This window comes from Pogona vitticeps, chromosome 1, assembly GCF_051106095.1.
Source record: "Pogona vitticeps strain Pit_001003342236 chromosome 1, PviZW2.1, whole genome shotgun sequence".
In the NCBI taxonomy this organism is placed as follows: Eukaryota; Metazoa; Chordata; class Lepidosauria; order Squamata; family Agamidae; genus Pogona; species Pogona vitticeps.
Window position 1 is genome coordinate 171,488,100 of NC_135783.1, and position 27,120 is coordinate 171,515,219.

At 43.1% G+C, this 27,120-nt stretch overlaps 1 protein-coding gene across 11 annotated transcripts in view; it reads right to left on the minus strand.

Annotated features, from left to right (window-relative positions):
• The window catches only part of AGAP1 (ArfGAP with GTPase domain, ankyrin repeat and PH domain 1), a 528,918-nt gene that overhangs the window by 108,546 nt on the left and 393,252 nt on the right, over nt 1-27,120 (minus strand). The window contains exon 14 of one of the 11 annotated variants that reach the window (XM_072977374.2): nt 1-27,120. This exon is cut by the window's right edge and continues 21,991 nt beyond it. The exons of the other annotated variants lie outside the window; for them this stretch is intronic. The gene's annotated coding sequence lies outside the window, so the exon portion shown is untranslated. 11 annotated transcript variants of the gene reach the window in all.

Sequence of the window (27,120 nt, forward strand, 5' to 3'; positions counted from 1 at the left end):
TTTTTGAGATAGAGAATGCAGAACTATACATAGTATTACAAATGTGGTTACACCATGGATTTGTATGGAGGGACTATGAAACTGGTACCCTTACTTCAAATCCCTTTCCTAATGACCCCTTACATGGATTTGCCTTTTTCACTGTTGCTGTACACCAGGTCAATATTTTCACTGTCTATCCTGTCCCCCAAATCCCTTTTTTGATCAGCCACTGTCAGTTCAGTTTGTGTCAATATTTAACATCAGCCATGCAGGACTGGAAACTGAAGAAAAACATCTAGTTCCACCCACTAGGTAACACTGTAAATTTAGCTTCAATTGGTTTCTCCTAGTGGGTAGACTAAATTCTAATCCCAATACTCTGATGGAGGCTTTTCGCTTTTCTTGATTATCTTTTCCCCAGCCAAACAGGAACATTATCTTCTTTTGAATTTCAAAAGGCGGCAATGTAGGGTGCAAATGCAGATTTGGCCACTCTTTGTTTGAAGAACTGGGAGGAGAAATCCAGTGAACTGCAGCCTGGGGTAGAGTTTGAAACCACACTCCCAATGGCATTTGCAGTTTGTGTTTGAACTCACCTTAAGAAAAAGGCCTGACATAATCATTTGCCATGAATTTTTTGGCCTCTCATTGACATTTTTTCTGCACTACCCAAAAAGGACAGGTTACTTACCTGTAAACATGGTTCTTCAAGTGGATCTCTATGAGTACACACCAGTGGGTTAAACAGCGCCTGCGCTGGTCCTCTCGGAATTTTCTAGAGCTCTGAGAAAAAAGTAACAAAGTTTAGGTTGCCCTATACCGCGCACGCTCCGCCCGCCAAGCCTTAGTTCCATATGCCCGCCATATAGCCAGAGTTGGATCTGACTACACAGTGACGGCCAATGGAGAGGCTGAGTGGGATGTGTGTATTCACAGAGATCCGCTTGAAGAACCATGTTTACAGGTAAGTAACCTGTCCTTCTTCAATGTGGTCTCTATGAATCCACACCAGTGTAGGCTCACTTACCGGATGGTGGGCCATCACTGCAGAAGCGACGTAAGCACTGCTCTCCCAAACTTGATCTCAGTCTTGGCCTGAAGGTCCAATCTGTAATGTGTGATGAAGGTAGACACATTGGACCATGTAGCTGCTTTACAGATGTCAGGGATGTCAACTCCCTGCAGCAGGGCCGTAGAAGTGGCAACAGCTCTGGTGGAATGAGCTCGAAGGCCTTCAGGGAGAGGCTTGTTCTGTAGTTCATAGGCCAAAGAAATGGTGGAAACCAACCAACTGGACAGAGTAGATGAAGAGGCAGCAGAACCTTTACGCCAACCATAAAAACAGATGAACAGTCTTTGAACATTTCTGAAGTCCTTGGTTCTTGTAACATAAAAAGATAGTGCACGTCGAACATCTAAAGAGTGGAGCATGCGCTCAACATCAGAAACTGGATTAGGAAGTAACATAGGCAACATTAATGGTTGATTTACGTGAAAGTCAGAAACAACTTTAGGAAGAAAGGAAAAATCAGGGTGCAGAACAACTTTGTCCTTAAAAAACTGAAGGTATGGAGAGTCTGCACAAAGTGCTGCTAGTTCACTGGCTCTGCGGGCCGAAGTGATAGCCACCAGAAACAAAGTTTTAAATGAAAGCAGCCGAAGGTCACAAGTAGCCATAGGCTCGAATGGAGGCCGAGTAAGAGCATGAAGTACCATCTGTAATGACCATTGTGGTACTGTTTTTTTTTTTTACGGGGGGGGGGTCTCGTGTTGGAAAGACCTTTGAAAAATACTTTCAGCGTAGGATGGGAAAACTATCTGGATGTTTGAGAGCCATGAGGCTGAAAGGCAACAATGGCTGAAGTGTATACCTTTAAAGTAGACTTAGAAAGACCCAGGTCAAATAAATGCCAGAGATACAGGAGGAGTATAGACAGAGCCACTGGTGAAGGCTGTAGTTTGCGCTCTTCTGCATACTTGAGGAAATTTTGCCACTTGCATTTGTACAGCAGCTTGGTGGCTGGCTTCCTGGCTCTATCAAGTACTTCAGTTATTGATGGGATATCCTCCACGCTGTCAAGTGGAGGGACTCTTAAGTCCGGGTGAAGGACATTCCCTGAGTCTTGGGTGAGCAGATGTGGAATAAGGGGCAGCTGCATCTTGTCCACCGCTGATTGCAGGAGCATGGAGAACCATGGTTGTCGTGGCCACCAGGGAGCAATCAAAATTGTTTCTGCTTTCATCTGGAGTGTCCTGATAAGGGCTCTTTGGATGATGGGTATCGGTGGAAAAAGGTAAAGGAGGCCCTTGTTCCAGGGGATCATGAAGGCATCCCCTAGTGACCCTTTGCCTCTTCCTGCCCAGGAGGCATACCTGCCACTCTTGGTGTTGCTCTGTGAGGCAAACATGTCCATCGAGGGTGTCCCCCATCGGAGGCAGAGGGTTTGGAACACATCTGGATCCAGTTCCCACTCGTGAGTTTGAAATGAGTGATGGATCAATTTGTCTGCCAGCTGATTGTCTGTCGTGGAGACATGAATGGCCACTGGAAAGATGTGTTGCTGGTAACACCACTCCCATAGGTGGACTGTCAGAAGCAATAGAGATTTTGACCTTGTTCCTCCTTGCTTGTTTACATAGAACATGGTCGTGGTACTGTCTATCACCAACTGTATTGCTCTGACTTGCACCAGAGGAAGGAAGGCCCTGAGTGCTTTTATGACCGCCAGAAGCTCCAGATGGTTGATGTGGAGTGATGCTTCTTGAGGAGACCACAGAGCGTGAATCTGGTGACCCTTGCAGTGAGCTCCCCAACCTAGGGGACTGGCGTCTGTTGTTACTTGACATGTGAGTTGTAGAGGGTGAAGTGAACTCTCTACCAAGAGATGTGGCAAGAATGTCCACCACTGAAGTTGTTGAGCAAGTTCTGGAGTGACCGTCAGGCGCTTGTGCTGACTGTGTCGAAGAGGGTCGAAAAGTGTGAGCATCCCGGACTGAAGGGAGCACATCTTGAGACGAGCATAAGATAGCACAGATGATGTTGAGGCCATCAGACCTAGAAGATGTTGGGCGAGTTTTGCTGATACCCTTGCATGAGGTTTGAATTTCCGTATTGCCTTCCTTATTTTGTGTATGCGTTCTGGTGGCAGGAACATACGAGCATGGATAGAGTCCAGTCTTGCCCTGATATAATCCATCACTTGGGACGGTTCCAGACTGGACTTTTCGTACTTCATGGAGAGGCCCAATGCTCTTAAGGTGTGAAGGACGTATCGTGTGTCTTTCAGTGCTCTTGCTTTTGAATTGGACACAATCAGCCAATCATCTATATACGGGTATACTTGTATGCTCTGAAGGCGAATGTAAGCTGCCACAGGAGCCATGCATTTCGTGAATGTCCTTGGGGCTGTCAAGAGGCCAAATGGGAGAGCTACAAACTGGTAGATAGTGTCCATGAATATTAGACGCAGGTATTTCCTGTGTTTCTGATGAATGGTGACATGGAAATATGCATCTTTCAGATCTACAATGACAAACCAGTCTCCTTCCTTCAGCAGGTGGATGATGGATTCTAAGGTGACCATCCTGAACCGGCGTGGTTTGAGGTAGGTGTTTAAATCCCTCAGGTCCAGAATTGGCCTTAAGCCTCCGTCTTTTTTGGGTATCGTGAACTACCGGGAGTAAAACCCGTTTGGCATGTCCTGACTCGGGACATTTTGGATGGCTTGTTTGGAGAGAAGAGTGAGAATCTCTTCTTCTAGGACAGGATCGAATGATGTAGGCTTGACCTGTCCTAGAAGAGGCAATTCTATAAACTCCAGACGGTAACCTGAGCTTATAATGCTTAAGACCCAGGAGTCTTGTGTTATCCTGATCCAATTGTGAAGGTGTGGAGACAAGCGGGTGGTGTGATCTGTCAAGGAAATGGTTCTGGTCAAATCAAAGATATTGCTTTGATTTCTTTCCAGGAGCTTTGTTAGACTGCCACTTCTGGGTGGACTGCGGTTTGAAGCTGGAAGTTGTGGAAGACACTTGAGATGATCGTTGTTAACTTTGATTGCCAAAGGAACGGTAAATATTAGAGGCGGACAGTTGATAAGACTGATGGGGATACCTGGAGCGCCACTGAAATTTCGCTGTCTTTGGTTGTTGCTGAATGGAGTAAGATTTTGCTGTTTTCTTATTCTTAAGTAAATTCTCAAGGTTTTCATCTGTCTTTTGGTTGAATAGCCCAGAGGCATCAAACAGTAAGTTTTCAATTTGCGTTTTTTTTTATTTTATTTTCAAAACTATTGGGTAATGGGGAAGGAATACAAAAGGCAAAGGGCAGTGGGGGGGATGGAAAGAGGGTTTTGAGAATAAGAAAACATCAAATGCATAATCATTCAATCATTCATATCAAGTACGTAAACATCTAATCTATTCATGTTCCAATAAAGGTTCATCTTTCTTCTTCTTTTTCTTCTTCTTCTATGTATTAACCTCTTTAGCTTTCAACTTATACGTGTAATACAGCTTAAATCTATGTTATTCCCACAGCATCAGAACACCAAGGCCAATTGTGAAATATATCCCCTCTTTCACCCTCCTTTTTTCTTGAGAATACACTCAGCAGACCCAAAATAATATAAATTCTGCTCTCCCCTCCCCTTTCCTCCCTGTGCTTGTTTTGTTTCTGCGACTCTTTTTTCTTCCATATTTTAAAAGGGGGAACAATATCATTCAAAGTTTGCTTTTCAACCTCAATTTTCCTATCTGCTATCGCTACATTGCTTACTGGGTGGCCCTCCATCCCTTGTATATTATCTGATATCTTCATCAATACAGCGGTTCTGAGATCTCTTTTTGGTGTAATTTAACCTCCGCTACCTTCCCTCCCCTAGAGCCTCCAATCACGTCTTCCATCTGGTCAATATAATAATTTACCTGCATGAATTTTTGCAACAGTGACATCTGAAAAGAGGTTTTCCAGTCTAGCCACCGATCTGTAATTTTCTCAGGGGGAGGTTCCATTTTCTGTTTCCACTATTTTCACTTAAAATTCCCTCTCCCCTTTACCCAAATACACATCCAATATTTCTAATATTTCACCTTGCAACTATACAATATTAGCAATAAGATAGCAGGTACATTCAAGTAAGAGATGGAACCTAAAACATGAATCTCTCAAGTGTCTTTGTAGTCCAGTCCTTTTCCACGTCGCTGATAACTTTCAGACCAGTTGCTTCTTCTTTTCCCTTCTTTTCTCTTCTCCAAGTTTGTTTTAACCTTCACCCGGCAAGACTCTATTATTAGAATGTCATTTGTCAAGATCCCAGTTCAGTTCAAACCACATGGCCCCCAGTTCACAGCTCACAGTCCGTTCTTCTCCCTTTTACTTCCAGAGACTTCCTTCTCCTCCCCCAAAAAGGGAGGTCCAGCAATCAGGGTCCCAGCAAATATATTATCCACGGAAAGCAGAGTCCCACACAGTCTAAAAATATATATCCAAAGAGGAAAAGGGTCCAAAGTGAACAGCTTGCAACAGAATTTATTTTTTCAAAGCCTGTCAGTTGATTCTTCAAGAGTTATTTTTCCTCCTTTAATGGAGACACGAGCTATTTCTGCCTGGCTGTTCCTTTAGAAATGACTCGACCTTCAGCTTGAGTAAAAGCTGGTATGCTAGGAATGCCGCTCCTTATCTCATTTGGTCATAAATTTGCACACAATCACTTGTTCTTCATTTAATGAAGTTTTTCATAGAACAAGGGCTTCCACTTACTTTGATGTATACTTTCGCCGTGCTTCTGTTTTCTTATTCTCGGCGAGCAGAGCTGTCTTTGGTTAGTTGCCAAAAATGGCGGCCCGTCTCCAGTCTGTGCTGATGTGAATTTCCAGAAGAAAGAAAAATCAAGTTGCTGCCCAATCTTCTAACTTCTGTGGCTCACCAATTGCTGCAGAAGGGTCTCTCCTGACTCTTCCTTGGCCCCCCGTTTCTGGGAGGGTCCCAGACCGAAGTGGTTCTAGCTTTTCCCGGGAGCTATTCCCAAGAGCTGCTAGCTTCACCAAGACAAAGCTCCTCCTTCAATTCGCGTTTTAATATCTTCCATGATATTGGCCGAACGTAACCATGCATGGCATCTGAGAGAGATGATAGAGGCCAGGTTTTTAGCAGTGGCATCAGCGATATGACAAGATGCTAGCCGTTGGTGTTTGGATACCGTCAAAGCCTTAGCATGAGTATTAAGGCACAGTTGTCTGTTGTCATCTGGTGCCACTTGCAAAGCTGGTAGAATCCTGGACCAGAGCTGTTTCTGGTAGGCACCTATTGCTACCAGGTAATTAATTGCTCTCAGGACGAACGTGGTCATGGAGTACATCCAACGTCCCAAGACTTCTAACTTTCTCCCTTCCTTATTAGAAGGGATGGTATGACCCTTAGCTGGGGTCTTAGAAACACCGGACTCAATGATCAATGAGTTAGGTGCAGGATGTTTCAAGAGAAAGGAGGTATCAGTCCCATGTATGCGGTACAGATTCTCTGTTCTCCTGGACATGGAAGTTGAATTAACAGGATGTTCCCAATATTCTTATTTTTATTTATTTATTTAATCAAGTCCAGTAATTCAGGTACAAAAGAGAGGCTGACTGGGTGAGATCTCTCTTGATTGATATCCCCAAAGATTAAGTCATCTTCACGTGGGGGTGATTGTTCAGTTTCTAACTTTAAGGTTTTAACCATCCGAGACACCATCTGGGTGTAGGAAGAGAAATCCTCGGATGGAGATGAGGGATGGATGTCAGCAGCATCAGATCCCAAAATTTCCCCTGGCAAGGGAGTTTCCAAAGAAGCCTCAGATGTCCCTTCTTTTTCATGTTCAGAAGAATCCTCTGGAGCTCATTGTTCATCATCAGAAGGAGGAAAGATGTTCGAATGCTGCCCTCTATCTGGGACAACCACTGTCTTCTTAGGAGGAGGCAAGACCGGTTGAGCTTTTTGAGTTTGGCCAGTAGCAGCAACCTGTTGACCCGCTGATGCAGGGATCTCAAGCACTTTCGATGTCGAGGATTTATGAGTTTCAACATCGAGAGGTTCTCGATGTCGATCCCTCCGTGGCGGAGAGGTAGAAGGAGAGGAGGAAGAATAGGCATACCATGCCCTTTTTCATCTTCTTCTACGATCTCTCGACGTTGGAGAAGATTCAGTGGAATAATCCCTTCTTCGGTGCCAGTGGCGGGATCTTCTCCGTTTCACACTGTAATCAGAATCAGAGAGTGAAGTGTCTCTTCGGCATCGATGCTGTATGTGTTTTTCGACACCGGAGTCATATCCGTGCCTGTGCTTGTGTCGGTGTCGACGTTTCTTAGATGGAGGTTCCTCGTCTCGATCCAGTGGAGGACGTCGAGGGGAAGGAACCTCCATAGGCTTCTCTGGTTTCCCTCGAGGTGGAGGAGCAGACTTGGAAGGAAGTGATCCCGATGCTGAAGAAGGGGATTGAGACGCCCGCCCAGTCAAAACAGGGCTTGCAGGGGCATTTGCTAAGCCAGCAATGACTTGAGCAAGCTGACTAGCAGTTGGCGACCTCTCAGCATCAATAAGAGGTTCCTGTTGGGGTGGTAAAGAGGCACCCATTTCCCATGTCGAGTCCCGGGAGGAGTCTTCTAGTATAGGTGAAGGCAAAGAAGTGGAGACTGGAGGAACAATCAAAGTTATTTCCCTAGACTTCGCCTTGGGCTTAGTTGGCGCCTTTTTTTGCTTCGGCTCCAAAGATGCTGAGGGGGCAGATGGTTGAAGGTTTTTTAGCTGTATTCTTCTTTTAGGCTTCTCTTTCACAGTCTTAGGAGGAGATGAAGAGACAAGTCGAACCTCGGAACGAACTGAGGACGTAGACTGAGTAGACTCCATATCTGAAGGTTGTGAGGCAGACAGTGTTTGACTCCACAAAAAAATATTTAAGACGTTGCTCGCGAGCCTTTAAGGTAGCCTTTGTAAATTTTTTGCAGTGTTTACAGTGGCTTGTTAAATGCATCTCTCCCAAACAAAAAACACAGAGAGAATGCCTGTCAGATAAAGGAAGTTTCCTTGAACAGGAAGAACAGCGGCTAAATGGCCCTCTTTTAGGTGACATAAGCTGAATAGCGTGGGAAAGGGCGATAATAGAAAGAGTCCGGGAGGCACGTGGCGCCTCAGCAGGCAGTAAATAGGCTGCAATTAAGAACAATCAAGGTACTTGCAGGGTCACCAGAGGGAGGAGAGAAGTCAAACAGTCCGTGGTCAGGGCAACAGAAGTCGGATGATCGAAAAGGCCAAAGATAAGTCTGGTAAACATCAGAGAATAAAAAGTTTGAAGGAGCTCTATCCGAGAGGTTCCAACTCCAGAGGTGGAAAAAATGGAACTAAGGCTTGGCAGGTGGAGCATGCGCGGTATAGAGCAACCTAAATTTCCTTACTTTTCTCTCAAAGCTCCAGAAAATTCTGAGAGGACCAGCGCAGGCGCTGTTTAACCCACTGGGTGAGGATTCATAGAGACCGCATTGAAGAACTTTTGGTACACAGCCTGAGGAAAAGACTAACATCAAAAGCTAGCTGTTTGTTGTCTTTTTAGTGGTGTAATAAAAGTATTGTCTGCTTAGGGTTGCCAGATACATGTGTATAAAAAGGAGGACATAGAAAGCCAAAAAGGAGGACAAAGGATGACATATGTGCACAGGGTGGGGTGGGGGGGCATGTCACTTTTGGAATTAGGTATTGGGGAGAATAGCTCTTTGATCATGGGGCAATACCATAGCCATTCAACCTACTCAGTCTTGAAAGGACAAGACTGGGAAAGTTACATTTTTTTGCACTACAAAGCTCAGAATCCACTGGCCACTGTGTTTTCGAGTTTTAAAAAATGTTTAAAAATGAAAACAAAAGAAAACAAATCTACATATACACTTACTGGGCTCCCAGGACCAATGGAGACAATCTATTCCTTCCTTTAATGGAGACCCATGCCCCTTATTTTACTTATTGATTGTTTACATTTTAATAAAAGCATAATAAAGTGAAATAAAAAGTTTAAAAAGTTGTGTGACAGATTTGAAACACTTTATAAAAACCAGGAAAAAAACCAGAAGGTGTGGATTTCTCTCAGCCTGAGAAATGCAAAGGGTGGAGAAAATGGATTAGCAGACACACAAACACAAAGCCATTTTCTCCACCTTTTGCAATTTCTCAAGCTGAGAGAAATCTGCTTGTGTGTGTGTATGTGTGTGTTCCAGCTCCCACAAGCATGGGGGATAACTCTGCATATGCTCCTGGACTTGGAAACGCACTCTGCACATGCCCCAGAGTCGGGGGGTCAGGGCAGAAGGGGGGATAAAAGTGCCTCCTGTTCCCTGGCTTTAGGAGGAAGGAGGGACTGGCCGGACCCCTATTTCCCCGGCTTTGAACCACCACTACCCCAAACCCCAGAACAGCCTCCCCTCCAGCAGGCAAGCAAGTGCACTCACTTCACTCCTGTCCAGGTTTCCATCCATCTCTTTTGCACCTTCCTGCCTTATTCAGCTCCAGGCAGAAGCAGCCATCCACAAGCTGGGGATTGATTGCCCGGGGCTGCAGCCCTAAACAATCAAGCCACCTTATCTCCGATCTGATCCCTCTGAAAGAACCGGAGGATTTACAAGTGCCTCAACCAAGGTGGTGGTGCTGTGGGCTAAACCGCAGAACCCTGTGCTGCAGGGTCAGAAGACCAAGCAGTCATAAGATCAAATCCACGCGACGGAGTGAGCGCCCGTCGCTTGTCCCAGCTCCCGCCAACCTAGCGGTTCGAAAGCATGTAAGTGCAAGTAGATAACTAGGTGTACCACCTTGGTGGGAAGGTAACAGCGTTCCGTGTCCAAGTCACACTGGCCATGTGACCACGGAAGATTGTCTTCGGACAAAACGCTAGCTCTATGGCTTGGAAACGGGGATGAGCACCGCCCCCTAGAGTCGAACACGACTGGACAAAAATTGTCAAGGGGAACCTTTACCTTTACCAACCAAGGTAGTAACAGGGAGACGTTCGGCTGCAGGGGGTGGGATGGAGATACAAAAGCCGGACATTTTGGAGTTCTTTAGTCTTGCCTGCCAGACGGAGGACATGCTCCTGAAAAGTAGGACATGTCCTCCTTTTGCCGGACGTCTGGCAACTCTATGTCTGCTTGTCTGCTCTTGCATTTGTATTGTGTAAGGACCACATGGCCTTTTCATTTTTAAAATACTGCACTATCTGATATGATCATCTTTCCTCTGAAAAGAGCTGATTCATTTCTCATTCTGACTATCTTCTGGAGGATTAATATATTTACTTAAAATATATGGTAATTTAATTCCAGAAGGCTAGTTAAACAAAAACTGAGGATGACTCAGGACAAGAAAGCTACCAGATAAACTGGGTATTCTCTAAATGTGAATTACAACTTGCACCAGGAGTCAGCACTATGACCACTATCTGTACTGACTGGAGGATGACAGGAACTGTTAACCAAACACATGTCTACATGTCCAGTTGGGTAGTGACTCTCTAACCTACTAAAATCGCCTGGGGGGCAAAGTCCCCAGACTTTAAAGCATAGGAACTCTAGAAAATGCAAATAAGTATTGACTGAAGAGTCATTTTTTTCTAATCAAATCTACCACACGAAGATCTCAGAATATCAGCTAGACATTGACATCTGGGGTGCTTATATAAAAGGCAACTTAATAAAGAATGAAAAACATCTTCCACACAGAGTCATTGGTGAAATGGGACATTATCTCCCCTCCAAAATGGCTGAAGGCATACACTGAAAGTGCAGAGCCATTAATGATTTTCTTAAAAGGGTTGAGGTTAGATAAAATAATTTTCCAGACCAAATATTTTATTCTTTTTAGATGGGAATGGAAATGGCTGCAGTATGTGTCTTGGTTTCAAGCTCTTCTTCTGCTAGCAATTTGGAATTTACGGCCCACCTCTTAATGCAGAGGATAGTCACAACCTCTACACCACCAGCCACGTGAATCTGGGACATTAAAGACAGCATAATTAGATAATTAGATTTATTTGTTTATTTATTATTTCAATGCGTATACCAACCCATAGTGCATGCACTCTCTGGGTGGTTCAGAACACATTAAAATCAGACTGTAATAAGAAATGCCAAAATACCATACAATAAAAACAATAAATGGATAATCCCCTGCCTCTAGAGAAAATCTATCTTTAAACAGAATTAAACAAATTAACAAAATGTTTAACAAACATTTTAACATTTAAACATTTTAAAAATGTTTAACAAACATCAGGTAGTTCTCTAGTAGTTATCTACTAGCATAGTAAAAGGTGAATTTAAATAGTAATACTGTACTGTTTTTACTAATTTCTTAAAAACTGATAGGGTTGAAAGATTGTTCCAAAGGGAAGGGACCATGACTGAAAAAGCATGGTTCAGTGTCACCACTGTCAACACCATGGATTGTGAAGAGTGGAGTGGTTGGGTAGCTGTTTTGTAGGTGAGACATATGGCATCTGGTCACTCTCAGGCCTAGTAAGAACTTGGCCATGTTCAAAGTAAGGCAGTGCTGAATGTGAGGGAATCATGTAATTTACCATATTTCTGCCCTTTTGTCCAATAAATGTGTATAGTCCTGGGTTTGGATCTATATTTGTTCCATTATGCATATGTAAATGGCATTTGTAAATGAGGCCAAAGAAAGATTGTCTGAAGGACACTACTCATTAGCATCTGCCCACAGGTATTAAGGATAGGAACTTCCAGTCAGTTTTACCTTTAATGCCAGCAGCAACCTAGAACTCCTAAACTATTTTTGCACAAAGAACCACCAATGCACCACAGAAAGTCTGGAACATCCATTTGTTTCCTTTGTTTGCGGAATGTATACTCTGTCTTCCCAATTTTTCCCCCTACTTATAGTTTGCTGTTGCCCTTTCCTCCTGACCTCTTCCTCATATCAGCATTTGCGTTTGAGCCAACTTTCCTATAGTCTTCTGCTTCCGCACCAGATTTTCCACCAAAAGTCCTTACAAGCAAAGACTGAAGAAATCTCTGAGGGCCTCACTGGTCCTCAGTTCCTCCTTGCAGAATCACAGTGGAATAAACTGTGAACCTAGAATGGAGATCTATAATACTCCAAATCTTCTTGTACCCCTTCTCTTTTGGGACTGCACATATCCCTTTAGGCAACACACACACTACAGGCTACATGCAGCATCCTCTGGCAATTTTTGAGGTCAACTCTGCTGAAAAGTTGCAAGAAAAGTAAAACCTCCAATTTTCCTTTTCAAAAAGTGTGTGAGGGGAACACACTTTATTTTAAAGCAGAATCATATTCCCAGAAGTGTCCTCAAACCACAATTATTGCCTTGTTTACAAAAGAAACTTTTACTGCTGTGTCACTGCGTTTTAGTGGCACGTCACCAAAATGTGCTGTACTCCCTCTCACTTTTGCTTCACCATTTCATCAAGTCCAAAAACAGTCAATTAAATATTTTGGCATATACAGTTACATCCCACCTGTTCTTGTTTCTATTCTCTCCCAGCAACCATAATACAGTTCATGTGCTCATGATCATGTGCTCTGAGATGATTCCACATGAGGGAAGTTTCTGTTGGAATTTGTGTGTAGTTTAAAAAGCTGGGAAATTTAATTCTTTAAAAAAAACCCTCCTGTTTATGAATGTGGGATACTGAGCTTCTCTATCCATGATTCGAAAGGTGCCTGCATTGCCAGCAGGATAAAGGATGCCAAGCTTTACATTGCAAAGGACAGCTTGAATGTTGACACCACCAATGGAAACCATCAAGATGGTCTACAACAGTGGTCCCCAACCTTGGGCCTCCAGATGTTCTTTGACTAGAACTCCCAGAAGCCTTCACCACCACCTCTGTTGGCCAGGATTTCTGGGAGTTGAAGTCCAAGAATATCTGGAGGCCCAATGTTGAGGACCATTGGTCTACAAGATACTCTCTTGTGCGCCCTACCTGTGCTTCCTACCATTCACACTTGTTGAAAAACCAGTCCTGACAATTGCTTTGTGTTTGGGTGAAAAGAGGTTAAATGATTAAAAAAGGAGACAGCTTCTCGGATTTTCTTTTCCAAGTTATCTCTTTGTGAATGCTGAGTACTTAGATGTCTGAATTACAATTTGGGTTCTCTGTGGATTTAAATTAATTTTTTAAAGTACTGTATTAAAATATTAAAAGTAGGAAAGATTCACCAAGCCTCAGTAGAAATTAAGATGCAACAGAACTAAATTTACCAGGTGAAAACATTTCTTCAAAATAATTTACATATAAATAGACAAGTCTAGGTACAATATACTGCAGGTAAGGAAGAAATCTCCGGCATATGAAGTCTCTTTCTCAGTCTTCTCCATTTACTCTCATTTTTCATGTTTCAATCACATATTTATATCAGTATAAAGAAGTGAATGTGCTGCCTCATTTTCTGTTAGTTTACTGATGAATTGATCAACTGTAATGTATAATATGTCATTCCATTTCTATGTTTTAAACAAAGGAACTTTTGCAACCCCTGCTTATGTATTTTGAAGCTTTGAGTATACGTGTTATTATTAACGAAAAGTGCTGTCTTAACACAAAATAGTGAGTGGTTTCAGGAAACTCCAGAAAAAATACAGGTGACTCCAGAGTCTTGAAACCATGTCACTCCTCTCTTTACTTCTTTTTGTCTCATTCCTGACATTCTGAAGCAATTGCTGGAGTGATCAGTGAATGTAAGAAGAGAAGGTAATAGTGCTGTGATTTAGTCCTCACTCTTTTAGACTTATCTGGATAGGGTTCCTAGGTCTCCATTTCCTGTGCAAAGTCTGCCCCCCTCAGAAGGGTAAGACAGGCAGCTTAAGGTGATGGGGATGGCAGCCGTGGTAGCAGCTCATGTTGATGTTGATGAGGGTGGATCCTATTTAAAGCAAAATGAAGCTTCTTCCAGTCATCTTAAAAAGTATTGCTGTTATAGCAAGTAATATCTTTCACTTGGCTTCATATGCACAGGTCCTGAAGACAAGCAACTACCACAGTGTGTGTTTTGTTACAAGATATTGTCCAACGATGCCATGGAGTAAAAATTGCTAAGACATCTCGATACTAAACATAACAGTACAATTGGATGAAAGCACAAGACATAACAAACTAAGAACTGTAACTTTACTGTGCTACGTTAGATATGAGCATGAGAGAAATGCTTTCAAAGACATACTGTTCATTTCCTTGTTGGTACACACTACAGCTGGAGAAGCATTTAACAGCTTAAACGAGTTTATAACATCTCATGACATGGATTGGTTGAAATACATTGGAATTATCACAAACTGGGCACAAGCAATGTCTGGAAAGCTGACTGGACTTGTAGCACAGATTAAGGAAATCATACCATCGGTGACTTGGTACTATTGCTGCAAGACTTTTTGAATACCTTTCCAAAGATACAGACAGTGAACACCACCAACTTTTTCTCCACTGTGAAGTTTGTTGGCTATCACGAGGTAAAGTTTTTGTCTTGTTTTGGGGAATTGAGAGACAAGATAAGCTTATTTCTCATGGAGAAGCAATTTCACCTCAGCAATTGTTTGACAGATTTTTCCTGGTTAGTCAACTTAGCATATCTGTCAGATATCCTCACCCATTTAACCATACTCAACTTAAATCTTCTAGGAGAGAAGATTACAGTTTTTCAAGTTGAAGACAAGATCGAAGCAATGATAAAAAATTAGATATTGTGGCATCCATGCCTATCGAACTGAAACTATGAGACATTTCCAAAGATCACAACGTTTCTTGGTTCCACTGATGAAGAGTTGTCTGAGGAGGGCACATTGCTTATCATATGGCAATTAGAAGATCTGCACCACAGTTTCTGTGAAAATTTTCCTGTTCCTGAGTCAAGCAGAAACTGGATTAGAGATCCGTTTTCAGTTAATGGGTATGAACTAGAGCGGCTTACAGCAGCAGCAGAAGAAAAGCTCATAGAAATACTGTATCCCTGGATGGTGCTCTGAACAGTCCCAAATTTCTGGGCTCATCCATAAGCAGATTTTCTGGAACTATCAAAGAGGGCTATGAAAGTACTGATGCCTTTTGTAATAACATATTTGTGCAAAAAATATTTCTCTGCTTTTGTTTATCTTTAAAATAAGTACAGAAACCATTTGAAAAATGAAAATAAGTACAGAAACCATTTGAAAAATGTAGAGTCAGGAATCAGAATGCAAGTTTCACTTATTAAGCCTGATATAACAAGGCCTGTAAGTGGAATGCTGTTCCTAATATCACCATTTTTGTAGCTCTGATGGCATGATTTCTGAGATCTGCAACTGCTTATAATGTTGTGTGAAATTTCTTGATATTGTTCCCAAAGCCCCAAAATTCCCAAAGCATGGACCACTGAAGTGTGTTTTATCCACAAGCAAGATGCTTTGATTGCTAGACCTCTGTATTTTGTTAGTTTTTCAAATTCTTTATTTTCAACTATGGCTTCCCCAGTAATTGCAGTGCCAATGATCCAGATATTTGTTCATTCTATTACTACTATGTCTCGTGTGTTATAGTGTTATGTTCAAGGTGTCTATTGGTTTGGATCTGGAAATCCCAGAAGATCTTGACTTCATTTTCTGACACCTTCTCTACCCGATGTTGCCATGGGTTTTTAAAGGCTAGTAAGTTATATTTTTTGCATAATGACCAGTGCACTAATTCTGCCACTCCATCATGTCTAATTTTGTAATCTGTGTAGTCTTTGGACATCACAAATGAGGTGTGACACAGTTTCATCTCTTTCTTGGCAAAGTAGACATTTGCTGTTAGCCCTAATTCCTTGAATCTTAGCTTTCATCAGATTTGTTTGGTGTGCTTGTTCTTGTGCAGAAAAAAAAAATCAAGCCTTCGGTATCTTTCTTAATGCTTCCCGGTTTTAGCCATGCCCATGTAGAATTATTATAATTCTTTCAATATTTTTCAAGTGTTTTCTATGTAGTAGTTTATTTTTCCAACAGTTTATTTTATTTTCAAATAGTTATTTCTTATATTGAGCCTTTGTATCTGTTGTTTACAAAATATTCTCCATTTTTACTGCCTATTTATAATAATAATAATAATAATAATAATAATAATAATAATAATAATAATAATAATAATAATAATAATAATAATAATAATAATAATCCACAGATGACTACTTAAAGAACTACAGTTACAGGTAAGCGACCTGTCCTTCTTCACGATTTCTAATTTATAACAATGGTGGGATGTCACACCAACACAAATGATGCATCTAATTTTGTCCTGATATCCAGTCCATAGTGTCTGATAAATGTCATTGGTTGGGACAATATTGCCACTTTACACATGTCTGGCAAATTGGAACAAGTTCAAAGAAGGGCAACAAGGATGATCAGGGTGCTGGAAACCAAGCCTATGAGGAAAGACTGAAAGGAAAGAGCTTGTTTAGCTTTGAGAAAAGAAGATTGAGGGGTGATATAATAGCATTTTTCAAACACCTGAAAGGCTTTCATGCAGAGGAGAGGCTGGATCTGTTCTTGATCATCCCAGAATGCAGGTCATGCAACAATGGGCTCAAGTTATAGGAAGTTAGATCGGCTGAATATCAGGGAAAAAATTCTAAATGTTAGAACAATACGGCAATAGAACCAATTACCTTGACAGGTGGTGGTGAGTGCTCCAACACTGGAGGCATTCAAGAGAAATGTGGACACCCACCTGGCAGATATCCTTTGATTTGTATTCCTGCATTGAGCTGGGGGTGGACTCAGTGGCCTTACAAGCCCCTTTCAACTTCATTATGCTATGATTCTATGACTGTGAATTAGACACCTTTCAGGAAGGCAGTGGATGCAGTGATCGCCCTTGTAGAGTGACTGTTCAAAAAGATGGGAAGCAGCTTTCTCACCAGTTGGTAATAAGCATTGAAACATAATAAGTCTATGCTTTTTGGGTCCCTGATAACCTGGACAATTTGTGGAGTTTCTTTGTCTGTGAAATGTAGAAGGCCAAAGCCCTGCAAACAATGAGAGTAGTGGTGAAGGAAAAAAGATGAGTAATAGCAAGGGTTGGTTAAGATGAAAATCATAAACAACTTTTGGGAGGAACAAGATATCTGGAAAGAGTGTAACTGCCCTTATAGAATTGTAAGAACGGAAGCTCTTGTCTGAGCAAGCTTAGCTCATTTGCTCTCCTTGCCAAAGTTATGACCAAAAAGAAGACTCAAGGCTGTTGCCACTGGCTCAAATTAGTCGGTTGCATACCAGTGATAATGACCACTGTGGCACCTTTGCTGATGTCAGGGTACATTTATAGTGGCTGAAGGTAGGAGACAGTGAGTGTATGCAAGAGATCTCATCCTCAGAGACTGACCCCAGGCAGAGCATCCTGATGGTAAAACATGAGATGTTGATGGCTGTCAGCCCTTTATAAGCTTTGGCTTAGGCTTCATCTTTTTAGCCTGACTGGTCTCAGAGTTTGTGAACCTTTTTCATTTTTTAGTGGCTGAGGCTGAAGTCAACTTTGAAGTTGATTTTGGAGCCAATTTTGAGGTGGAAGGTCTGTCCTTGATGTTAGTGGCTGGTGTTTGCTGTCAGGGTTCTATTTCTAAGAGATTTGGGTCTTCCATTGGCTTAGTGGAGGTGGCCCTAGATTGGATGGCCTCCAACACAATCTGTTTTGATGGTGTCTTGCAAATTGAGGTTGTTGAAGCATGTTGTTACAACTTGTCTGGAAATGGTATTTACAGCACAGAGGGATTTTCCCCACAGAAATTAATCTGGACTGCCAATTTCTGATTGCTACTTTAATGATTTTTTAAAAACAGATTTTACAGTTCTGCACTTGATGCCCCTCACTCAAGTAAAAAAGGCATTCTCCTAGGTATCAAGGTCCTAAATCATTTAGGGCTTTATAAGTCATCATTAACACTGTGAAATCAATGCAGAAATGAATGGGCAGCCAATGCAAGGCAGCCGGAGTGGGAGAAATATGCTGATGTTTTCTCATCCCACTAAGGAGTCTGTCTGCCGCATTCTGCACAATTTGAAGCTTCCGCATCAGTCACCCCCCAAAAGAGAGGGAGTTACCCAAACCACCAATGGAGGGGCTGTCCACCCTCAGGACCTCCGTCTTGTCCGGGTTCAGCCTCAACCCATTCTCCTGCATCCATCGCAGTACAGCCTCCAGACAGCGCTGAAGGGACAGAACGGCATCCAATGAGGTAGAAGAAAAGGAGATGTAGAGCTGAGTGTCATCAGTGTACTGATGGCACGATGCTCCACACCTCCTGATGACCCCACCCTGCGGTCTCATATAGATATTAAACAGCATTGGGGAGGTAATCGAGCCCTGCAGAACCCCACAGTTGAGGCTCCACGGGGCTGAAATGCTCTCCTGAAGATGAGGGTGGTCCTCCAAGAAGGAGCCAGGCAAGTGCCTGGTCACTGATTCCCAGCTCGGAGAGCCTCTTCAGGAGGATACCGTGGTCAACGGCATCAAAGGCGGTTAAGATATCAAAGAGGACTGTAACGGAACCCAAGGTATGACATCATTCCTGAATGTCAATCAGGGGATGGAGCAGGAGGGGCGGAGCCAGAATGACAGTTGGAACAGCTGGGCGAGAGAGTTAGGAGTTGGAATCAGATAGGGAGAGGTTCAGAGAGAGTTAGGGACCAGAAGTTATTGAAACAGTGCTAGGGCATAGGAGCAACAAAAAGGGTTAAGAAAAGAAATTGAAAGAATAAAACATATTGGACAAGCAGGAATTATCTCATCAGTTTATCAAAAGAAATATTGACATGATCTGATATACATTAACACCTGATTTAACACACATGAATATATAACACAGTTACATTTGATTATACTTATGATTCTGTTCAATAATAAAAGAATGTTTATTTAAAGCCCTTATCTCCTGAAATTGTATGACCCTTTGGGGTGACAGCTCCTGAGTGTGTGGGATTTGATTTGGTATTGGTATAATACCAGGTGGCAGCGAAAAGGGCGTATTTACCTTTGTGGAGCCCAGAGGTATAAAAGGCACAAAAGGGGGATCGCCACAAGGACCAACAAGGACATTTTGTCCCCATCAGCCTCCCTCAGTAGGTCATCCAACAGTGTGACCAATGCCATTTCTGTGCCATGGCACAGCCTGAAGCCCGACTGGAATGGATCCAGGGTACTGATTTCATCCAAAAGAGCCTGAAGCTGGTCAGTCACCACCCTCTCCACCATTTTACTAAGAAAGGAAACATTGGTAACGGGCCTATAATTGCCAATGTCGTCCGCTGCCAAATTTGGTTTCTTCCTAATGGGCCTAATGAGTGTCTCCTTGAGGGCAAGGAGAACCTTGGCCTCCTGGAGAGACCCATTGATTACTGCAGTGGCGCATTCAGTTGTTATAGGTCTGGCTGCTTTGATTAGCCAGGCCGGGCAAGGGTCAAGGGAGGAGGCGGTGGCATGACAGCGGTCAAGCACCTTGTCCACCATATCTGGCATCACAGGCTGAAAGAATTCAAATCTCACTGGGCAAGGTGGCGCGCTGGACATCTCTGCTCAATCCACTGTATTCAAAAAAGGAGAGAGGTCCCAGCGGATGACCTCTACTTTAGATTTAAAAAATGCTGGAAATTGGTCAGGTGAGATATTAGTAGGAGGCCAATTACTTATTCCAATTCCGGATGGATTGCGAACTATACGGAAAAGTTCCGCCTGCTGATTTGAAGCTTTGCTTATCCGGTTAGTGAAGTGTGCTTGACTAGTAGTCCTTACCTTAGCAAGGTACTGGTTAGTCGCGATCCTGACAGCTTTCTTATTATAAACCAGGGGTCAGGGAATATTTTTAACTTTTACCCCCTAAAAAATTTATAAACACCAACATTACCCCCTTGATTTGAAAGGAAGGATCTCGATCACATGCGGCCAGTCGAGCAACACCGCTGAAGCCTCACTGCCTGGGCCACCTTTACTGCCGCTGCCTGGTGGGGCCACAATCAGTCCTTGGCCTGTCATGGCCGTGCCCCCCTCCACTACAATCCACCTCTCCAGGCACTGGAAGGAGAGGCTCCTTCTGGCTGGGGCACTCCAGCCACTCGCTCTGGCCTCACCCTCCACCATGGCTGGCCCTGCTGCTGCCGCCTCGGCTGCCATACACCACTGGCCGGGGCCCATCACTGGCCGCCATCCGCCATGGCTCTGTTGCAACTGGGCTGGAGAAGGGGATGGGAAGGGAGCAATCGGGCAGCCGGGGAGCCCCCCTCTGGGCAGAGGAGGAGGAGGAGGGAAGGGGGTTAGGGTCACGTCCTCATTACCCCCAGGATTTTCATTTTTACCCCATTTGGCATAATTTACCCGTTCCCTGACCACTGTTATAGACCATTGGATTCTGCCTCCAATTGCACTCTAGCCTTCTCCTATTTTGCTTTATAGCTCGAAGCTCCTGGTTAAACCAAGGTGCTGGCCAAACTGTGCGCCGGAGAGGGTGTTTAGGAGCAATTTTGTCTACAGCCCTGGTGGCGGCAGCAAACCAGCCGTCAACCAGAGCCTCGACAGGAGCGCCAGTCAGCTCAACTGGAATCCCTCTCATGGAATCCTGGAATTGTGATGGATCCAGTAGCCTTCAAAGGCAGACCATTAAAATAGGTCTTTGCTCCCTATAGGGAGGGACAGCCACTGAGAGGTTACATTTTATTAGGTTGTGATCCGACCATGACAAGGGAACTAACACAAGGTCACCATCAGACCATATTCACTCCGCTTAGTGGCGAACATCAGGTCCAGCGTGTGACCACCCATGTGGGTGGGGCCGCTGACATGTTGGGACATGTCCAAGGAAGCCATGGTTTCCAAGAACTCAAGAGCTGGACAGGAAATCTCTGCCTCTGCATGGATGTTGAAGTCACCTAAGAAGAGAATCCCCAGGGACTCCAACGGTGCCGCGGAGATAAAGTCTGCCAGACCCGGCTTCACCACCGTAGAGCGGCTAATAACCTTCAGAGTATTTCTATAAACAATGGTTACTCCCCACCCCCACCCCTCCAGTCTACACTGGTGCTGGACAGCATAACCAGTCTCAAAGGTAGCCCCATGTAGAGCGCATTGCAGTGGTCTAATCTCAATATTGCAAGTGCATGGACCAGAGTGGTGAGGGCCCTGCCATCAAGATAGGGATGCAGGTGGGCAATCCGCCACAGATGAAAATAGACGGAGCAGACCACTAACACCACCTGGGTTTCCATGGTGAGCGCAAGATCCAAATGGACCCCCAAGCTGCAAACCTCACTCTTAATGGTGAGTCACTCCCCCAAAAGAGAGAGACTTTCCCAAACCACCAATGGAGGGCGTCACCCACTTATTTGAAATGTGCAGTTGGAGGAGAGCCTTACAGATACTTCAGACAGCCAGAAAGGCAGAAAAGTGGGTGCTCAATCAAGTTAAGCCTGAACTCTCATTAAAACCAAAATGAGTCAAATGATGCTATCCTACGATGCACATATAATGAAAATACAGAACTGATCTGAAAAGACAATATTGCTGAGAAAAGGGGGGCAGTAGGAAAACATGAGATGCGCTAACTCAGTAAAAGAAGCCTCAGTTGTTAGTTTGCAAGATACAGTATGAGAAGAACTTAGTAGAAAAGAAAATACTGCATTGCTATGAAGTAGGAAGCAAATCATTTGAGGCATATTCCCAAGATTACTGCAAATAGGAAAGAGTTAATTTAGAGTGATTTGGAGTTTTATTAGTATGACGTAACTGTGGATAATATTTTATTTCATGTAAAATATAAAACATATTGTAAAAAAATTGATAATCCCCTTTTAAGCAACATGTTGCAATGTTGGGAGAATTATAGGAAAATATTGAGTCTGAAGATTTCTCCATTGAATCAAGTGGTGGAATTAATTTTTTCCAGAAAAATTTAAGAGAAAGTTCAGTAAGCTTATAATAGAAGAGGCAGTTATAAAATGAAAGACTGGATAAAGAAGATGTATAATAGAGAGTGAATAAAATTTATTTTAGGACAAGGGTCACATGGTTCAATACAATACAATACAATTAGAAAAATGGACTAAGAAATGGAAAAAGAAGGAAGGAGATTGTTGAGAGGGGGGCAGGGGTATATCACATTGTGGGACTAGTCTCACTCTCCCTACAGAAGAGAGTGTGTTTTCCACCTGCCCAAGAGCAAGGCCGAGATTTCCAACCCACAGTTCACCTGTGGACTTGGGCAGTGATGCAGACAATGTCCTAGAGACTGTATGGACATGGAGAGCTAGGGATTAGAGAAGAGTGAAGAGGAAGAGGAGGACCACTAGGTGGACTCCGTGGACTGGGAAGTGTTTGTGGCCTAGGAGGTACCAGTGCAGCTGGAATGCTTGATGGCCAGTTGAGAGGCAATCCTGCCACTGAAACTCTAACACCAGGTATTGAGAAGGAGTTCTTCGTGCTGCAAGAGGAAGCAGCCCAGGTATGCCAGACAAGGCAAGAAGTGAGGTGACTGGAAAACCAGTGCAGAACATACCACCGACAGAAGGAGCAGCAGGGGCAAGCCACCCCACTGCCAGGCTCCCAAGGGCAGTATTCCCAGCAACAGTTGGCTGATCCTCCTCCTCCTATCCAGCCTCCTCCTGCACCTCACTATATAGGTGAACCCATTCATGTCCATATAGACTTTGGCCATGCCTGCAGTGAGGAGTACCGCATGCGTGATGTGGCTGCTGCTACTGCTGACTACCAAGAAGTAAGGTAAGGTGCCCAGGCTACCTTACTCCAGTTGAGTGCTTGCATTCAACACCCCTGTAGAGGCACCTCCTGCTTGGTGCACCTGAGGGATGTCTTTGAGCTGATAGAGGAGGTATGGCTCTACTCCTCCCAGCAATAGAGGCTCTGATGGTCTGGTCTCAAGGACCTAACTGTTTAGGAGTGCATTTAACTCCTTGCAACCTGTAGAACTGCATATGTTTCATTATTGAGACATGTTGGCTCCCATACTGTTGAGTTGCTCCAATAAAAGAGCCTGTTTCTTTTAACAGTTTCGGCTTCTTCGTGTGGAGTATGTATGAGGGAGCCACTCACACATGTTTATACTTTTAAAAAAGTAACACTATTTGAACAAATATCACCAAGGTTGGTACAGAACAACATCATACTGTCTACTTCCACTGCATCAAATTGGAGGTTGAGCCAAAGCCCAGTTTCAAACTTAGAATTTTTTGCTTGGGCTGCCCCCATTTCTAGAATTGCCTTAGAGACTGTTGATTTGCTATGCCAGCACAATATCATTACTGCATTCTCATGCAGTAATAATACTGGGTGGAAATGAACAAGGTCAGGCCCAGATAACCAAAAAGCTCACTTAACAGATCAAAGTATAAAGCATGCACAGAACAGCTGCATGCATTTTAGAAATGAACCTTTAATCCAATACACTGCCAGGTAGCAATTTAGTAAGTTTTCTGCTAGTAAGCCACTGGGAGCTGAAGCTACTGAGAATTGAGAGGCAATGTGTGTAAACATGGAAATAATTTTGGCAAACCCTGAATGCTACTTCACCTTCAGGCAACAGCAGAAGTTCAATGGATGTTCTTATGCCACTTTAGTTTAAAACAACAGCAAAAGCAGCAAACAGAGGAAGAAATAAAACAATGAAGAGGAGGCAGGGGAGGCAATTTACCTAGTATTCCCAGAGGAAGGCATGTCCAGATAGTTGGAAGCCTGAACAGGATCACTTCTGATAGGATACTACATTTAGCTACATATCCAAACTGAGTTCTTAGTCTCCACTTCATTTGGATCATTACATTCCTACTTTAATTGTTTGCCATGTGCAGCTACCCCATCTATGCACACCTAAAAATTAGGGGAAGAGGGGGGAATTAAAATAACTCTCTTAAATAGACAAGGAACATGTTAGGCATTAGATAATCTATTTCTTTTTCAAGAAATCTCAGCTTAGTTGAATATACTAACCATATAAGTAAGCATTAAATAACAGAAGGGGGCATATTGAAAAATAAAACAATGTTTTTCCTATGATGTAATTTTTTAAAAATTATTCACAAAACATAATTCTGACGTAAGTAGTCACCTGTCCAACCCATCTGTTTTCCACTGAGACAATTATAGTGCTAACTGGACTTTTCTTCCCTGTGTTTTTTCTTACAATGGAACACTGCAGTTCCTTATGTACAAAGAAAAATCTATAGCTATCTAAAATGTCTCTTTATTGTGGCTTTAAATTATACTATCAAATTTCAAAGGCAATGAACAGCTAAGGCAACTAATTTAAAGTTTAAGTATTTAATGATGAGTCGGCATTCAATCTAAGAGGGCCATAATTACTTGACTATGATCACTGGACCACCAATTTCAAAAAGTTAATAATAAGAGCACATTGCATCTGTTCTGTAAGGTTCTAAGGTCAGTTTCCCCAAATGGCTCCCCTGACACTTTTCTAAGCTGCAATGTGTTTACATTGGGGGGGGGGAGAGGATGCAGAATAGCTACATATTTATAGGAATTGGGGCCTTGTTCATACTCTTTATCTGATTTCAGACTCCCAAAAAACTTGTTTCATAGTTTGTCTTGAGAATGGTTGTTGGGCAAGCTGTTGCTTCACTTCATGATACACTTAGATGCCACCAGCCTTTTGGATCTGGGCCGGAGAGTGAATTTAAAGATAAGGCTTAACTTCTTATCAATTTTATCAGCTCTGTCCTTCCTACTGGGATGATAAAACAATATTGGCCAGAATCCTATCAAGCTTTTGGTTTGAACTCAAAACTGAATAACTGTGTGTCAGATTGTTCTGGCCAGCTGTCACACACAAATACAAACTGAGGTTATATACCAGGTTGTGTGACAGCCACTAGAAAACTTTGCGGCTGGAATGTGGCTGGGGCACGTCACAATGGTGGGGGGGGGAGAGGGAAGGAAGGAAGGAGTGGCAGGGGAGGGGGGCTGCGTGACTGCACTGCGCCATCTCCATCAATAGGTGGACCCCCTCCCGGCCCCATAAAGCCGCCGGAGTCGAAGCTGGCAGCCTCTGCTGTCTGAGATCGCAGCTGCCGGTAAGCGCGCTTGGAGCGGGGCTGCGGAGGACGGCTAGGGCTGCCCCCCCATGCGGCCCAAACCAAATTTATGTGCAGCCCAAACCAAATTTTCATCTTCTAATGTGGCCCAGGGAAGGTGAAAGGTTGGACACCCCTGGTTTTGCTGAAGTCCTGCTCTTGCATTTTCTTTGTGCATCTTCACCAGGATTTCTTTTAAGTCATTGCTTCTTTCTGACAATAATATTGTATCATTTACCAACTATTTACTGGACATCTTGTGCAACCACAAAGAAAAAAGTTTAGAAAATTTTAAATAGTCATAAAATTATGTTATACTCCACATCATATTTGGCAGAATCTGTCTCCCAACAGAAATAAGAATAACTGAAGTCTCCCATTACTACTACATTGTGTTTTGTTGAAATTCTTGCAATTTGTTTTTTTAAGGATTCCTCTGCATCTTCTCTTTGATTGCAAAGTTGGCAGTAGACTCCAAGCTGGCTGGATAGCTTAGTGAGTTAGGTAACTGACAAGCTGGGAGTTCAATTTGCTACTGTGCCTCCAACAAACAAGGCTGGCCTGTGTGGCCTTGGGCAAGCTTGTACAATCTCAGAGTACCCCCAGAAGAAGGGAATGGCAAACCACTTCTGAGTACTCTCTACCTAGAAAACCCTGAAAAGGGTCACCACAATTCAGAACTAACTTGATGGCACACAATTATTACTATTAGTAGTAGTAGATTCCAATTACTGCATTCTTTTTTGCTCAAATTATAATAATCGATATGTTTGTGATGGGAAAGCAAGCTCAACTTCACATGTTTCTGTGTAAGAAAATATATTTTTGACATGTAGTGTGATTCCACCTTCTTTTCTATTCTTTCTGTTCTTTTCGGACAATTTATATTCTTCAACCTCACGAAGTTTCAGTTATCCCTATGAAGTTGTATTTACTCTTTTGAATTAAGATTTCCAGTTCTACTTCTTCCTGACACAAGTGCATAGACAAGAATGTTTGATTTGTGGTCTGGTTTCCTTCCTACATTTATTTAAGAATGTTATTGGACCTCACTGGAGCTACTTGCTCTTTCCATCTTATTGAGCATAAGCCTATCTAACTCTGAGTCCGTGTCTCCTCTCCTTACAATTCTGTTTAAAGCCCTTTTATTGCAGTTCTTCATGCTGTGGATGAAAAGACCTGATAATCAATCCTTGTGAGGTGCAACCCATCACTTGCCAGCAGTCCATTGTCCAGGAAGCAAAGCCTGTGACCCAAAAATCCAAATCCATCATGTCAGCACCACACTATTAGCCTGTTGTTTACCTGGAATATCTTCCTTTCTCTTTCTCCTTCTCTTCTAAGTACTGTTAGGATGGATGAGCAGAAAATATGGGCCCCAAAGTACTTGACTTTCCTTACCAGAGCTTCAAAGTCTGATGTTTCTCTATAATTCCAATTCAGCATCTATGGGTTTTATGAGTGATGGCAATCCTTCTATCATATCTCTGATCCATGCTCCAGGGAGTCAGTATATCTGGCGAGTCCAAAGATCTTCTCAACACAGTTTGGTTTCAATCCCAAACAATAGAGAATCTCCCAGTACAACTACTCTTCTATTCTTCTTTGTGTGGGACGTAGATTTAGTGACTCTTCTTGGCTCAGCTTCACACTCTCTCATATCCTCCCATGGGGTGTCCTGTATGTCTTCCTCTGCATGTTGTCTGGCAGACTTGTCTTCAAAAATCTGAAAGTGGTTTTGCAGTTGCACTGAAGAGTGTCTTCTTCCTTTGCCCCTAACTGTGACTATTTTTCATGGTGATTCCTGCATTATGTTTGTTCTCTCCTCAGCATTCTCCTTCTCTGCTTTGTCTTGCTGTTCTTTCACCTCCAGTTCTTCCCTTGGTGGCTGCTGCTAGTTCTATGTACTCCATATCTTCTCTTATAACCTTAAACATGGCCACTTGTTCGGATTGACTCAGTAAAGGAAGCAGCATCCTTGAATTTGCAAAAACTGAGCAGGGCTGTGAATGACAGAAACTTTCAGAAGTCATTCATTCTG